The sequence below is a fragment of the Ammospiza nelsoni genome, chromosome 7, assembly GCF_027579445.1.
Source record: "Ammospiza nelsoni isolate bAmmNel1 chromosome 7, bAmmNel1.pri, whole genome shotgun sequence".
NCBI lineage: Eukaryota > Metazoa > Chordata > Aves > Passeriformes > Passerellidae > Ammospiza > Ammospiza nelsoni.
Genome location: NC_080639.1, coordinates 39,474,503 through 39,491,145, shown reverse-complemented (window position 1 = coordinate 39,491,145; position 16,643 = coordinate 39,474,503). Strand labels below are relative to the sequence as shown.

The following is a 16,643-nucleotide window of genomic DNA, read 5'->3' as shown; positions in this document are numbered from 1 at the left end:
ATTTACATTGCCTTTTCCTTTATCAGTACAAAAAATAAGGAATATTTGTAAATGAAAAGGAGAAGAATTGTTGGGTATTTATCTCAAACCAGCCCCCCAACATCTGCCTGCAGTGTGCACACCTGCTGAGGGAATCCTGCATGAGAACGGCGGCAGCAGAAGTGGCAGTGCCTGTGTGTCCCCTCCAAAGGGACATTTTCTGTTCTAGCAGCTGCAGGGCCACCAGGAAATTCAGCTATTTTGAGAAACCTATAGGAAAGCCTTGCTGAGCAGGGATGGTTTAGACATTGTTTAGCTATTCCTGTGCTGGGTGTTTTAAATTGAAAATGGAGTGTAATTTATAAAAATAATAAATAAACAGCTTTACCTGAGTTGATAGCAAATGACAGAGAATTTAGGACTGAAGGAGCCGTCTCCCCAGGCAGGATACCACAGGTACCCCTGGATAAGCAGGATCTGCTCAAAGCTTTGTGAGGACGCCCTCGCCAGGCTCGGTCCTTGCCGGGCAATCCGAATATCGAGGCTGCTCGTTAATCTCCATTCCTGGCTTAGGCTGGGCCCGGCTGCTCCGCCAGCAGGCTGGGTTGCCGTAGGAACCAGGAATTCAAGTAAATATGCTCAGGAAGGAGAAATGTCTACTAATTAAATGTGAGTAGCATTGATAAAGGGCCAGGGCTGGGGAAAGGTAGAACGTGATGGCCTTCCTTGTAATTCACTAGAAAATACGTTTATATCTATCTATATCTAATCTAGATCTATATTTATATCTGTATCTATATCTAGATAATCTATATCTAGATAATCTATATCTAGATAATCTATATCTATATCTATATCTATATCTATTTTACATATATGGATAATATTGTAGAATATTGTATATATGTATCTGCATACATATATTTGAAATTATATATACCTAGAAATTATATATATGGATAATAATATAAAAAATACCTATCTATATATTTCTCTCTATAATATATATGGATAACAATATAAAATGACTATATATGTATATATATAATAAAATATATAAAGTATATACATGAGAGGTTTACAAGACTAATAAATGATGCATATACCTCTTTGTGGAGAGAACTACATGCATTGAAGGTGACAGCAGCATTTTTATATAGAAGTGACACTTTATACCTTTTTTTCCTTTTTAGCCTATAAATTCTGTAATCTTCTCTGATCCCTTTTATGCCTTGCACATGGCAGGTGAAGGCATTCCCTGGCTCTTGTGGGTGCTCTCTCTCCACCCTCTCCCACACCCACCTTGCCCACCTGGGGGGATTTTCATGGAGAGGGACCCCGTGCCCCACTTGCTGCCTCAGTTTACCCCGGGGACAAATGGAATAATCAAACTTCTGCTCTCCCATTTCTTTGTTTGCTCCTCACCTGATTTCCCTTTTTTATCCCAGAAAAGAGCTGTTCAACGCTGCACCCATAAATGAAGCCCAGCTGGACCCCGCAGGTGCTGTTTGGTGCCAAGCTCAGCTGCTGGGCAGGGGATGCTGACGCCCAACATCTCCCGGAGATGTCCTTCCAACCCTAATGAACAGCAAACTGCGCAACTGATGGCACACTGATAAACAATAATGATGTCACAGGTGGGGAAACTGAGGCAGGAAAGGAGAGGCAGATTTCATGTCAAGCCTGTAGATGTGGCACTGGGGACACGGTTAGGGGTGGGCACGGTGGTGCTGGGCTAGAGCTTAGAGGCCTTTTCCAGCCCAAATGATTCCGTGATTCTGCGGTAAAATCTCTAATATTGGTAAATTGGCTTTGTGAGCTTCCCCTCCTGGAATGGCAGGGACACACCGGGCTTTGCTGAGCTCAGGAGTCACAGGAAGGGGGAATTGGGGCTGGGTTTGTGTCCCCGCGCCCCACAGCCATGTGCAGCCACGCAGGGGCTGCCCCGGGCTCTCACGACGGGAGGATGGGTGTCAGAGCTCCTGCGGGAGCATCCCCGGCTCCCGGGCGGCCCCCAGGGTCCCCAAGGGCCGGGTTTGCTGCGTTCCTGAGTTCCTGCCAGATGTGCAGCCGATGTTCCGCCCGCCGGGCAGCGCTCCCGGCGGAGCACGACGAGGTGCCTTCATCTGCATGAGCACGGGGCCTCCGCGCTCGTCCCATTCTGGCTTTTAATTACAGCTCAAGGACTAAATCCATCTCAGTCAGGCTCGCGCTCAGCTGGGATAGCCCCAGGAGGGTCCCAGATTTACAGCGGGGCGGGGAGCGCGGGGCGTGCCCGGTGTCCTGGTGCTCCTGGGGCTCTCACACTTGCTCCTGGCGGGATTTTACACTGGCCTCGGCTGCTACCCTTGGCCGTGTCCCTGAGGGAACGGGGGTCTGGGCAGGGCTCAGGGTGCTTCACTGGCCAGGGCAGCTCGGGGCTCTCTGCTGGGACCCCTGCAGTGCTGGGACCCCTTTAGAGTTGGGATCCCTTTAGAGCTGGGATCCCTTTAGTGCTGGGACTCCTTTAGTTCTGTCCCCCTTTTAGTGCTGTCACCGCTGTGATGCTGTCACCCCTGTAGTTCTGTCACCCCTTTAGTGCTGTCACCGCTGTGATGCTGTCACCCCCGTAGTTCTGTCACCCCTTTAGTGCTGGGACCCCTTTAGTTCTGTCACCCCTGTAGTTCTGTCACCCCTTTAGTGCTGGGACCCCTTTAGTTCTGTCACCCCTGTAGTTCTGTCACCCCTGTAGTGCTGTAACCCCTTTAGTGCTGTCACCCCTGTGATGCTGTCACCCCCCGTAATGCTGTCACCTTCTGTCCATCCTGCCTTGCCTTCTCTTGTCCCCACCTGGGCCGAACCCAAAGCCCTGTGGTTGCCCTGTGAGCCTGGGGCTCGGAGCGGGGGTGGTGACCCCAGGGCCTCCAGGACCTCCAGCCACCCTGATCCTGGGGTGCTGCTCCCTGCTCTCCTCCTTTTCCCACCAGCCAGGGAAGGACGCCTGGGATGAGGAGCGCAGAGTTGGGATGCTGCCCCAGCAGCATCCAGCACATGCCCTCAGCAAGGAAAAGGGCCTGGAGAGAGACAGGCTGCTCCCAGTGCCCCCGACCATTTACAATTTATATGTCCTTGTCAGACGGGGAGTTTGATAGCTCTAATGTCATGTTTGTCCTTCACCTGGAGAAAATCCCCTCTAAAGATCACCAGCCCGGCTCTGTTGACAGGAACCGCGCAGGTCGCGCCTTAACTTGTGTGGGATCGTTCCAAAACGCAGATCTTTATCTGGGCTGAAAGCACGGGGAGAGAAAAGCCCAAATCGCTGTGATTCCCAGGTGGGATGGGCCCACTCTGGATATGGAGAGGAGCTGGGTGAATTTGGGGATGCAGCCACCCCTGCATGGCTCCTCCAGCAGGACCAGGCTGTGCTGGGCAGGATTTCTTTCCATTTCTGGCAAATCTTTCTGAAATGTAAATATTTCCATGCCCTGTCTGGACACTTCTGCTCCTCCCTGGTACTTCCATTTTCCAGGAATCCTTCACACACAGCTCCCAGAGATCCATGTGAGAGGAGGAACACATCCCAAGGGCAGACCCTGCGGAGCAGCAGCTCTCCTGGGTTTGGTGGCATCCCCACTCCTTCCCCATGACCTGGCATCCAGGAGCCCTTCCCCGCCTGCCTGCAGCCTGCAGCGTGGGGCTGGGGACACTGGGGACACTGCTGGGGATGGGTGGGAGCTGTGGCTCTCTGGGAGCTTCCTGGAGAACATGAGCTGGGATGTGGGATGGGAGCCTTGCTCCTCCCTGAGCCAGAGGAACTGCCAGCCAGGAGCTGGAGCTGCTGTGCCTGGGACAGGCACCTGGCCAGGCAGGTTTGCCCTCTCTGGAGGGGTACCCGTGCCTTGCTCAGCAGCTGCAGCTTCCCCAGTGATGCTGCTCCCAACGTGTCACCACGAGGGACACTCCATAGACAAAACACCCTCAGAGTTTCAGCCTCATTTTTATTTGGCTTGTTACTGCTCTTCTCTTGACATTCAGGTGCCCTTGAACCACTCTGCTGCTGGCTGCTGCTCTGTGCCTCCTCTGGGAGGTGGTCAGGGGCAGGGAGCCAGGTGAGGCCCAGGTGTGCAGCTGCCCCAGCCCCGGCAGCCAGCCTGTGCACACATATATTTATATGTGGGTTAAAAATTCCCAGATTTATATATATGTGTGCATATATATATAAATTTGGGAATTTATAACCCAAACTCCAGTGTGCACCTCACACCATGCACCCACTGGATGCTAAAGGTGGATGCAGCATTAAAAAAAGGGAAGACAAAGCACCCATGAGGGCCTGACCCGAGCTGTCCCCTGGGAACAGGAGGGGTGTGCTGCTGGGTTTGGGCACCCAGGGAGGGCAGGCTGTGCCCGGGGCACACAGGGGACTCCCGTTAATTTAAGGGGAATTATGTGAATTGTACAGCATGGGTTGACTATACTCCTGAGGATTGCAGTTATTATGTTTACCATCAATATTCATGAAGGCTCCTTAAAAAAAAAAGGCAGCGGGGAAATTTTGCTCTGAAGCAGAGAACTGCCACTTCTGGGAGAGCCTGCAGAAGCAGTGTGTGTTTCCCAGTTTATTTGTCCTCTGTTTTTCTCAGAGTGTTGTCTGGAGTTCTGAGAAGAGTTATTGAGAAAAACAAATTGTGCTGGTGCACTTCATTTTACAAGGGTCCTGAGGGACCAGACAAGGGGAATGGTTTCCCGTTGATAGAGGAAAAGGTTGGATGGAATACTGGGGGGAAATTCCTGGCTGGGAGGGTGGGCAGGGCTGGCACAGGGTGCCCAGAGCAGCTGTGGCTGCCCCTGCATCCCTGGCAGTGCCCAAGGCCAGGCCAGGGCTGGGAGCGCCTGGGACAGGGGAAGGTGTCTGTGCCCATGGCAGGGTGGGATGGGATGGGATGGGCTCTAAGGTCCCTTCCACCCCAAATCATTCTGAGATTCTAGGAGTCTATAAACATCATTGCTGTTTTTGGCCTCTTCAGAAAATGGATCTGGTTTTAATTTGCTTTGGAGTTTTCCAGCCCAGACATCATCTTTGTCAAAGGAAACACGTAACTTTAGCCCAGAGAATCTGAGGAAATCTGGGTTCTCCTTGTGCAGCTCTTCCGTGGGTGAATGCTGCAGTACAAGCTGTGTCCAGTGCCAAGGGACACAATTCTGTGTGTTTTCCCTGTGACTGCTGCAGAAGCATTTTGTCTGTTGCAGGTACCGCAGCCTCGCAGGAGCGCTTTGGGCTCTGCCTGCAGCTGCTGGTGCTGCTGGTTCTGCTCGTTCTGCTGGTGCTGCTGGTTCTGCTGTCCCTGGGGAGGGCAGGAGGGGTGCAGTGGGCAGGCAGAGGGTCCCCAGCCCCGGTTGGTGCCCCTGCCAGCCCAGGGCCCTGTCCCCTGTCCCAGTTAAAGGCAGCAGAGGGAAAGGCAGCAGCGAGCCCTCGCCTTCTGCCGCGGCCCCGCGCCGGCTGCCAACAGGGCACTGCTCTGCCAGTTGTAAATTTTAATTGGCCATCTGGGGAAAGCGCAAACCACTGACTGGAGATTAATCAGTAAATTAACCCAGGCATAATACACACGTCCCAGCGGGGCCGGCTGCCGCAGGCTGGGGCGGGATGCGGCAGGGCCGGGCGGGATGCTGTTATTGCTTACAGCGAACATCCTCCCCGCGTCCCCAAATTCCCTGCAGCCTGACCTTGCCGCCGACCCTCATTTGTATGGCACTTGCCGAGAGGCCTGCCCGCAATGCTCGACACAGATGGCACAGGTAGCGCTGCTGGATCGGGATGTGACACCTTCCCTGTGGTGCGTTTGGGAGGAGCAGCACATCCATCCCTGCGGCTGTGCCCGCCGGGGCCCGGGCTGTGCAGCCTGGAAACAGGGCTGGGGACAGGCAAACACCGCCAAGGACAAGCTGCCCACGCTTTATTAATTATTGTAATCCGGCAGAAAGATTCCAGGCATGCCTCGCGTAGCAGGAGAGTCACATCTGCAGGCGCATCCCGGCCCAGGAGCCTCGCTGGCAGCAGAGCCCTGATGGGGACAGGCTGGGGACAGGCTGGGGAGAGCAGAACCTCGCCCTGTGCCTTGTGCCGCCCCTTTGCCCCCAGTGGTCCCATCCCGTGATGGCAGGAGCAGCAGGGTGAGCCCGGGCCAGCAGCATCATCCCCCTGCAGTCTGGGCTGCAGGATCCTGTGGGGTTTGGGTTCAGACTCATCTCACAGGGACAGCTGTGACACCCTCCCATCCCTGGGAGTGCTCCAGGCCAGGCTGCACCAGCAGGGCATCACAGAATCACAAAACCCCTGCACAGTTTGGGTTGGGAGCGACTTTCAAGCTCCTCTTGTTCCGCCCCTGCCATGGGCAGGGCCATGCTCCACTGAAGCAGGTGGCTCCAAGCCCCATCCAGGTATCCTGGCTGATGGAATAACACCACACACGAGCTGTACTCACAATTCCAACCCTTATTTTCCCCTGGATGGAAACGTCTGCCCAGTCTGTAAAGTGCTTTGGGATATTGCAGGAAGCAGCCCTGTGTCCCCCACACACCATCAGCACCACGGGGACACCTTCTCCACCACACTTGCTATTTAACCTCTGTGGCATAGTTCAGTTTCTTGGCCCCTAGGAGTGACTCTGTCCTAAAGAACAAACCTGGCTCTTTGGAATTTAAATAGTTCTCCTAATAAGTGGTTCCTTGGCTGGAAATATATGGATGCACCACTGTATCGTGTCTATGATTTTGCATTTTCCCCACTGTCTCTTCTGCCTGACATGATAATGAGCTCTGTGTTAAGCCAGAAAAAAGCAATTTTCTCCTGAGGTTAATTTCTTTGGATTGCCCACCTGAAGTGGGGAGTTGCATATAAATTCTAATTTGTCCTGAAGTGCATAAGATTGAGTCAGTTTTTTTGGCATAGATGATACAGTGCAAATCTTTATTGACATACAGGGTGTTTTGTCCTGCCTTCCTGGCAATTGCCTCGGGAAGAAAATGGTGATGAAACCATTGTGGTTCTCTGGGTCCCTTTGAACAGGCTCCAGCTTTACAACAAGAGCCTGAACTGCCAGAGGGCAGGGATGGCATATTGGGAATTGGGAATTCCTGGCTGGGAGGGTGGGCACAGGGTGCCCAGAGCAGCTGGGGCTGCCCCTGGATCCCTGGCAGTGCCCAAGGCCAGGCTGGACACTGGGGCTGGGAGCAGCCTGGGACAGTGGAAGGTGTCCCTGCCATGGCAGGAGTGGGATGGGATGGGATGGGATGGGATAATGGGATGGGATGGGATGGGATGGGATAATGGGATGGGATGGGATGGGATGGGATGGGATGGGATGGGATAATGGGATGGGATGGGATGGGATGGGATGGGATGGGATGGGATGGGATGGGATGGGATGGGATGGGATGGGATGGGATGCACTTTAAGGTCTCTTCCATGAGCCCTGAGTGCCACCTCCAGAACTCCTGGGACACCCCCAGGGATGGGCACTGCAAACCTCCCTGGGCAGCTCCAATCCCTGAGCCCCCTTTCCATGGGGAAATTCCTGCTGAAACCCCACGTCCCACTGGCACTGCAAAGGACAGGCATGGTGATGTCTGGCCAGAGTAGCCCTGCCTCCTGCAGTTCTGATGTCCTCCTCACCAGGGCTGCTGCAGGGTTTTACCTGTTTGTGGGACAAACTGCCCAGCAATTTCCTTAATTTCCTTACCCAGGCCCGTTTTCTTTCCACTGAGCCCAAAGTCTGGAGCTTTCCCAGACTGGCTTCCCAGAGCAGCATGCCAGACTGCCCCCCCAGCATCACTCAGCATTTCATAGGGAGAGGCAAACTGGTGTTGTGATTAATATGTAAAACTCCTAATTAATGGTGGGTCTCAGAGCAGCATGCATAAGTAATTCCTTTGTATTTGATAACAGGGTGTATTGGAGGGGCTCTACACCTCATTATTACCCACCAATTTCCTTAAAGGGTGGGCAGCCCCTTCCTGACAGCCCCCGGTACAGCACTCAAGGGCATGGAAAAACCTTTTAATGGAGAAATGGTTTGGGTGGTGGTGATTCCTTACCAAGGAAATGGGAAGGGGAGTGACCAGGAAAGGGGAGTGACCGCTGACTCCAACATCCCCCTTGGTGAGGGTGGGCAAGAGCTCCTCCTTCCTCAGCTGAGACTGTGGTAACACCCACGTGTACAGAGAATGGGAAACCATCCATGATTGAGTAATTGTGATTTTTACAGGCTGATCAGAGGTGCAGACCTGCAATGGCATCTCCTGGAGCACTGGATCTGCGCTGTCTCACTGAGTGGCAAACCCACCCACACCCAGCACCCAACTCAAACAATGGAACTGAAAAACAAAGAAAGAAGAAGAGGAGGCTGGTGGCTGCAGGAATTGAGTCAGGAGGTCTGGGACCCTCCCGGGTGAGGGGCTCACTGTGTAAAGCTGCTGCAGGAGAGGAGATTTTCAGGAGGGATTTTGGGGAGCCAATGTTTGTGTGCTGGGGAGGCCAGACTGGCGTGCGCCTACTGGAAGTGACTGCGAAGAACATATGGTTCCATTTAATGCAAGAGACTTTGTGGATTATAATTGAGCAGATAATTGGGGAAGGGTGAAGATTATGAGAGGGTGGGACTCAGTAATTATTCAAAGCTGCTTTAAAAGACTGACAAAGTGCTGCTTGACAAAGGCCTGGGAGGAGCCAGAACGTCACTGCAGCCTTTCCTGCTGCTCCAGAAGTCGTGTTTAAGCACGTGTGAGAAATGAGGAGTGTGGTGGCGGGCACTGCTGGGCTGGTAGGGGAGGGCGATGCCTTGGCCATGGTACCTGTGCCCAGCCCAACGTCTGTCACAGACACCTTTTGTGAAAAATCCCTCCTTAGGATTTGTTCTCCTGAGAAGCTGAAAGGCCTCAGGAACAAAATGCAAGCAGTGGTTATCTGCTGCTGTGGGATGCAACAGGTGCATCTGGGATTGGTCTCATGTTGGTTGTTTCTAATTAATGGCCAATCACAGTCAGCTGGCTCGGACTCTCTGTCCAAGTCACAAACCTTTGTTATCATTCTTTCTTTTTCTATTCTTTGGTAACCTTCTGATGGAATCCTTTCTTCTATTCTTTTAGTATAGTTTTAATGTCATATATATCATAAAATAATCAATCAGCCTTGTGAAACACGGAGTCAGATCCTAATCTCTTCTCTCATCCTGGGACTCCTGTGGGCACCGTCACACAAAGTCCTCATCCATAGCAGGGACCTGCTGGAGTGCTCAGCGTGGAAATTTCTATGGGGATGTCCAAACCCACAGAAAAAAGTGTGGAGCTGACAGAGGGGAGGTTCAGGTGAGATTTTGGGAAGGAATTCCTGGTTATGAGGGTGGTGGCAGCCCAGAACAGCTGTGGCTGCCCCTGGATCTCTGGAGGTGTCCAGGTGGGTTGGAAGGGGCTTGGAGGTGTTCCTGGCAGGGGTGGGATGAGATGGGCTTTAGGGTCCCTCCCAAGCCCACCATTGCATGGCTCAGTGGTTCTGTGACTCAGAGTGAGCCCAAAGGTGCTGCTCACACACCTCAGGAGGGGCTGCTCTCTCTGCACCCACATCGCTCCTTTGACTCTGAGGAGTGAACGCTGATTTCAATTATTTAAAATTCTGGCCTGTCAAAATATATGTGAATAAACAAATCTGAGCGGGCAAACAACACTCTCATATCCCAAATATTTCTTCTCTTCAGCATGCCTCTCCAGAAAAGCCCGGACGTGTATCTCAAATAATTAGATTTTGTTCAGTAATCAAACTCAATCAGACGGATTCTCTGTGAACTACTTTTATACCCACAATGAGGAATGTGTGTCGTTCCCCGTGCATTTGCATATTTTTCCATAAACCTAAAACCAATCAATTTTGAAGAGTTATGATAATATAAAGAATCTGAGGCAATTACATGTCTTTTAAACAGGGATTCAAGACGCGTTCCACCGGCAGGGTTCATGGAGTAAAGCAGTCAAAAGTTCTTTAACTCTTTTGGTGGCACCTGGGCGAGGGTGCTGCGCTGGGGCTGCTTGTTCCTCCTGGCCTTTCACTCCTGTCCTGGGCTGGTGCTGGCACTGCCCTTGTGTGGCCCCAGCCCTGGTGGCACAGCCCTGCCAGGGGAGACGCCCCAGGGCCCCATAGGCAAATTAGCAGCACCATATTTTCCTCCAAATATCACATCCGCCGCCATATGGGCTGGAACGCACGCTTCTCGGGGATTGCATTTCATAAACAGGGAGGAATTATGCAAAGTGCTATAGGTAGGGCTTGGAAATGTTTTTTTAAAACAGCCATTTGGTGGAAATGACTTTTTAATGGTTTTTCTCTGTGGTTCTGCCTGGCTATGGAAGCCTTTTCCATGTTTATTAAGTGGCTGAGACTTTTGTGTTGTTAGTGCTCCTATCCAGAGCAGGCAGAGCATCTCTGGGGGCTTGGATGGGCACCCCAAGCTGCACATCCCATCTCACAGGCTTCACCCTGGAGGGCAGCTGTCCTCAAAACCCTGGTTTTGTATAAAAAGGGGAATTTTTTCAGCGTATTTGTGGCCATGCTGCACCTCCAGGGACCTGGCACAGGTACAGAGCTCGTGCCCAAGGGATGGGGCAGCTCCTGAAGTGGGCATTTGTAAGGACAGTACCCCCACCCGGGTGGCAGCAATTGATGCCCAGCTGTCACCTCCCTGTCCATGCCATGCGTGTGTCACCCTCGCTGCTGAAAGGACAGCACACATGCCAGGAGCAGCATCATTCAGGGGAAAGCAGGTGCAGGAAGAAGATATCTCTGCGTGCCTGACAGGGAGGGAAGCGTGTTTGCTCAGAGTATATTGGAGACCCAGGCCCGGGGGAGGTCACGCCTGTGGAAATATTACCGCTGTAATCTCGGCATGGCCTCGGGCTGCTGTGTCCAACACGGCTGGAGCAGCACCTGGGCCTTCCCCACGGCCCCCCTGCCTCCCACAGCCTGCCAGGCTCCCCCCACCTGCCTCTGTGTCCATTCCCTGACCTCCCTGCTCCTGGGGGACCCACAGGCCACCCCAGGCTTTCATGGGCATCCTCGGGCACCCCTTGTCTTACCCAGACCCTCATGCACCCCTTCTTCTCCAGACCTTGCGAAACCCTTTTCATCTCCAGACCCTTCTGCACCCCTTGTCTTCTCCAGACCTTCGTGGAGTCCTCTTCTCCAGACCCTTGTGCACTCCTTCTTCAGACCTTCGTGCACACCTTGTCTTCCCCAGACCCTCGTGCACCCCTTCTTCTCCAGAGCCTTGTGAACCCCTTTTCATCTCCAGACCCTCGTGGACCCCTTGTCTTCTCCAGACCCTTGTGCACCCCTTATCTTCTACAAACCCTCAAGGACCCCTTTTCTTCTCTAGACCCCTTGTCTTCTCCACATCCTTAAGGACCCCTTCTTTTCTCCAGACTTTTGTGCACCCCCATTCCTCTCCAAACCTTTGTTGATGCCCAGTCCTCTCCAGACCCTTGTGTACCCCTGGTCCCCTCCAGACCCATTCCTCAGCGGATCATCTGTGTGTTCAGGATCTGGAGAATGCAGGAAATCCCGGGGCTGGGGGCAGGAGGGGTGACAGCAGCCAGCAAAGGGGTTCCAGCCCGTGTCACTGCTGATGAAGGTGACACTGGCAGAAACATGGCAGAGCGGCCCAGAGAACAGAACCCAGCCTCTCTGGGCTGCAGGGATGCTCTGGAGCAGAGGAGGAGCAGGAGTGAGCTGTGGTTTATCAGCACCAGCTTCTCAGGTACGAGCTGTGCTGGCATGGTTTATCAGCACCAGCTCCTCAGGTACGAACTGTGCTGGTGTGGTTTATCAGCACCAGCTCCTCAGGTACGAGCTGTGCTGGTGTGGTTTATCAGCACCAGCTCCTCAGGTACGAGCTGTGCTGGCATAGTTTATCAGCACCAGCTTCTCAGGTACGAGCTGTGCTGGCATAGTTTATCAGCACCAACTCCTCAGGTACGAGCTGTGCTGCTGCGGTTTATCAGCACCAGCTCCTCAGGTACGAGCTGTGCTGGTGTGGTTTATCAGCACCAGCTCCTCAGGTACGAGCTGTGTCGGTGTGGTTTATCAGCACCAGCTTCTCAGGTACGAGCTGTGCTGATGTGTTTTATCAGCACCAGCTCCTCAGGTATGAGCTGCGCTGGTGTGGTTTATCAGCACCAGCTCCTCAGGTATGAACTGTGCAGCTGTGCTGGTGTGGTTTATCAGCACCAGCTCCTCAGGTATGAGCTGTGCTGCTGTGGTTTATCAGCACCAGCTCCTCAGGTATGAGCTGTGCTGCTGTGGTTTATCAGCACCAGCTTCTCAGGTACGAGCTGTGCTGGTGTGGTTTATCAGCACCAGCTTCTCAGGTACGAGCTGTGCTGGTGTGGTTTATCAGCACCAGCTCCTCAGGTACGAGCTGTGCTGGTGTGGTTTATCAGCACCAGCTCCTCAGGTACGAGCTGTGCTGCTGTGGTTTATCAGCACCAGCTCCTCAGGTATGAGCTGTGCTGGTGTGGTTTATCAGCACCAGCTCCTCAGGTACGAGCTGTGCTGGCGTAGTTTATCAGCACCAGCTCCTCAGGTACCAGCTGTGCTGCTGTGGTTTATCAGCACCAGCTTCTCAGGTATGAGCTGTGCTGGCGTAGTTTATCAGCACCAGCTCCTCAGGTACGAGCTGTGCTGGCGTAGTTTATCAGCACCAGCTCCTCAGGTACCAGCTGTGCTGCTGGCTGGCTGGGCAGGGCAGGGGCCAGAGAGGAGGGAGGATCTGCCAAAAGCAGCTGCTGCTGTTTGGGAGACCCAGGGCAGCAGCAACACCCCCTGCAGAGCCTCAGTTCATGTAAATTCATATTTATTGGCCTTGTCGTTCTTCTGAAAGACGCAGAAATTCATTCTGCGTCCCTGTCATTTGTTTCCTACCAGAATATCCTTCACCAGCATTTCCAGTGTCCTCTCCCCGTGCAAATGAGTAATGGGGGAAAGTAACTTTGGAAATGACATTGCAATGTAATCATCCATATTGTGTATTGTGGTTAAAATTGATTAAAATAATATTGAAACTCCCCCAAGGGATTATGCAATTATAAGTCAAGTCCCAAATGGAAAAGGTTTTTGAGAACTTGGCAGATGTCTTAATGAAAATGAAGCATTATAGTAATATATTAGTGCTATTTGTATATTATTGACAGCAGGATCACTAAACTGTATAAATTACTGTCCACAAGAATGGCTGAATTGTTTTTCTTTCAGGAAATTTTTAATCAAATATAATTTCAGAAAAATAATTGTTTAATTTTGGCCTTACCTTTGATCCGCACGTTGATGGATCAATTATTAAACCGAGTTTTAGCCACTCATTTGCTTTGGAAGTTGACACTTTAAATATTTGATTTTGCACCCATTTTGTTTTATTATGGAATAAATTGTGGCGAATGCCAGGGACCATTACATGCAGCCGTGCGATAAAGGTGATCGGAGGCTCCAAGTTCTGTTTGCTCCCTCCTGGGGCAGCAGTGGGGATGGCAGCAGGGCAGGGTGGTCCCCACAGGGATGTGGGACCCCCGGGAGCCCTCCTGAGGGCTGGGGCTCTGCTGGGTGTCCCCTGTGCCCCGCACACAGCAGCCCTGCAGGGACAAACACAGCGAATTCGCATCGGGACTTTCACTCCCATACAGGAATTTCTGTTCCAGTGGTTAGCAAATAAACTGCCTGCCTGCAAGTACATAATATTTTAGTCTCTAATTTTAAAAATATGCTGTATTTTAATATCTTTTTTTAAAACAGATACCACTTTTTATGAAGCACTACATGAGTTGCTGATGGATAAATCACCCAAGCATGGTTAAAGAGACCCTAATCTCCAGATGGTACCAGCTCCATTTAATTGTATCCTCTGACCTCATCTCACCTGAGCCTGCATTAAAATCATAATACAGTTCAAGTGTAAAAATGATATAGTGTTTATTCGTCCTGTTTATAGGGGGGCAAACACACAGTTAAATTCAGATGTCGAAAATTAGTGTAGTCATTTGAAAAGGTTGAGTTAGATCAAACTGACTCTCAGCATTTTATTTGCCCCTTTTTTATTCCAATGGCTCTGTGGCTGCAGCTCGGTGTCTCTGAATGAAGGGGATGCTGAGGCAGAGGTGAGGTGGGTTTTGGGGCACGACAGAGACCTGGGGAAGAGGGGTGAAGCACTTGGTCTCATTTTTAACTTTCCCCGTGTGTGACGAGGACAGGCCACATGCACCACAAATGCCCTGCAAATATTTTAATATTTGAGTGCCCAAACCATCTCTTCCCTCCGTGGTCCCATCCCCATCCCCAGCAGAAGGGGATGCTCCTTCCCTTCGGGCAGGGTGCCCTGCACACCCCACAGAGATGCTGCTCCCTCCTGTATCAGTGTTTGGTGTGAGCCTGCTTTCCCAGGACCACGGAATCATAGAGCATGGAATGGGTTGGGTTGGAAAGGACCTCAAAGCTCATCTCCTTCCACTCCCTGCTGTGGGCAGGGACCCCTTCCACAAGCACAGGATGCTCCAAGCTCTGTCCAAGCTGGCCTTGGACACCTCCAGTTCCACTTCCCTCCCATGGGTGCAGAGCCTTGGGGAGCTTCTCCTCCCCAGGGTGATCCCCTGCACCACACCCCACCTTGGGGATTCACCTCAAACCCTGCCTGCTCTAAAGTCAGTGTTTTTGTATTGGCCAGAGGGCAGACTTTGGGAACTCGTGATTGTGGGAGTAATTAATAATCCTGCTCACCCCGCAGTTAAATGCATGCCTGAAGTTCCATGTGAAATCCATGCTGACCTATGTGTTGACATGGCACCATCTCTTTGCCACATAAGGGCAAAATGCTTCTCCATTGGAAGTTTCTCCTTGGAAACCCCAAGGGGGGGTGGAGGGAAGGGAGGGAGGGGAGGAACACAGACAAATAACCAAAATTATTATGAATGCATTGGCAGAGCCAGGTTAGCAGTTTTACTGCAGATATACTGGATTATGGAGAGAATTGAATAATTTATCCAGCAATTTTCACATAAGCAATATTATTAAAAATGAAGACATGAAAAAAGAGGTTAGTTATAGTGGAGAATATATATAGGCCATGAATAAATGTATTAGGCAGTAAGAGTAGTGAATGTTTTAGTAGGTTTAGACTAGATTAAAAAAACTTGTATTTGATTTCAACTAAGTCCTAAAATATCTGCTGAGAAAAAAGCCCGGCTTAGGGTGGGCAGAGACAGAAGGGCTCCGTGCTCAGTGTGAGTGAGCCGGGAGGAGAGGGGTGGCTGAGGGCTTCTCGGGATCCCTGCTGCTCCTTGGTTATCCCGGGTCCCTGCTGCTCCTTGGTTATCCCGGGTCCCTGCTGCTCCTTGGTTAGCCCGGGTCCCTGCTGCTCCTTGGTTATCCAGGGTCCCTGCTGCTCCTTGGTTATCCAGGGTCCCTGCTGCTCCTTGGTTATCCCGGGTCCCTGCTGCTCCTTGGTTATCCCGCGTCCCTGCTGCTCCTTGGTTAGCCCGGGTCCCTGCTGCTCCTTGGTTATCCCGGGTCCCTGCTGCTCCTTGGTTATCCCGGGTCCCTGCTGCTCCTTGGTTATCCCGGGTCCCTGCTGCTCCTTGGTTATCCCGCGTCCCTGCTGCTCCTTGCCACAGGGCTGGAGTGGGATGGCAGCGGGACACGCTGGCCCTGCCTGGCCACCAGGTTTGAGCCCACATCCCAACTTTGGGAATGCCGAGAGCTGCCACTGCTCAGAGGGGATGGGATGTGCTCATCCCAGCATCTCTGCCTTGAGGGGAAACTGCTCCTGTGGACGCAGCGCCAGCAGGACAGCGCTAACAGGATAGTGGCAGTGCTAACAGAGCGGGACAGTGGCGGTGCCCCCGGACGGTGGCACCCCGGGGGCTGTCAGCGCAGGGGACAGAAATGGCAGCGAGGTCCCCGCTGTGTGTCTGTGCTTCTGTCTGTGCCCGCCGCCGCCTCCCTTATCTCTGCCCGCGCCTTATCTCGCCTCCCGCGCCGCGCCGAGTGCTGATGAGCCGCGAGCTGGCGGCGGCCCCGGCATTCGCCGGCGCTGGCAGTGGGACCGAGGGGTTAGCCTGGCTATTAGCCCGGAGCATTCTCCTCCCGGGCACCAAGGTCGGGGTACCCAACAGCAGCCCGGGCCTTGCTATGGCTGTGTGCCACGGGCACGGCGGGGCCCGCCCGGTCCGGCTCCTCCAGAGCCACCGAGTCACTCACAGGGCACGGACAGAGAGGAGAACATCTCCGGGATCTTCGTGATCCAAATATTAGAGCTGATTTTTAAAAGGAGGCACAGTATAGATATATTTGTTATGTGTATTTCTATATCTATCTATACCTATATCTATCCGTATCTGTAGCATCTATATCTATATCTATATCTATATCTATATCTATATCTATATCTATATCTATATCATCTATATCTATGTCATCTATATAATCTATAACTATATCTATACCTATATCTATACCTATATCTGTAACTATATCTATATCTACATCTGTAACTATATCTACATCTATATCTGTATCTGTATCTGTATCTGTATCTGTATCTGTATCTGTATCTGTATCTATATCTATATATCATCTATATCATCTATCTATATCT

General features: G+C 52.0%; 1 long non-coding RNA gene across 1 annotated transcript in view; it reads left to right on the top strand.

The window, feature by feature from the left end:
- Positions 1 to 13,882, top strand: part of LOC132075275 (uncharacterized) — a 37,671-nt gene extending 23,789 nt beyond the window's left edge. The window contains exons 2-3 of the long non-coding RNA XR_009418757.1: positions 8,226 to 8,408; positions 13,790 to 13,882. This is a non-coding gene — a long non-coding RNA (uncharacterized LOC132075275). The remainder of the gene's footprint in view (positions 1 to 8,225; positions 8,409 to 13,789) is intronic.
- The last annotated feature ends 2,761 nt before the right edge of the window (positions 13,883 to 16,643 follow it).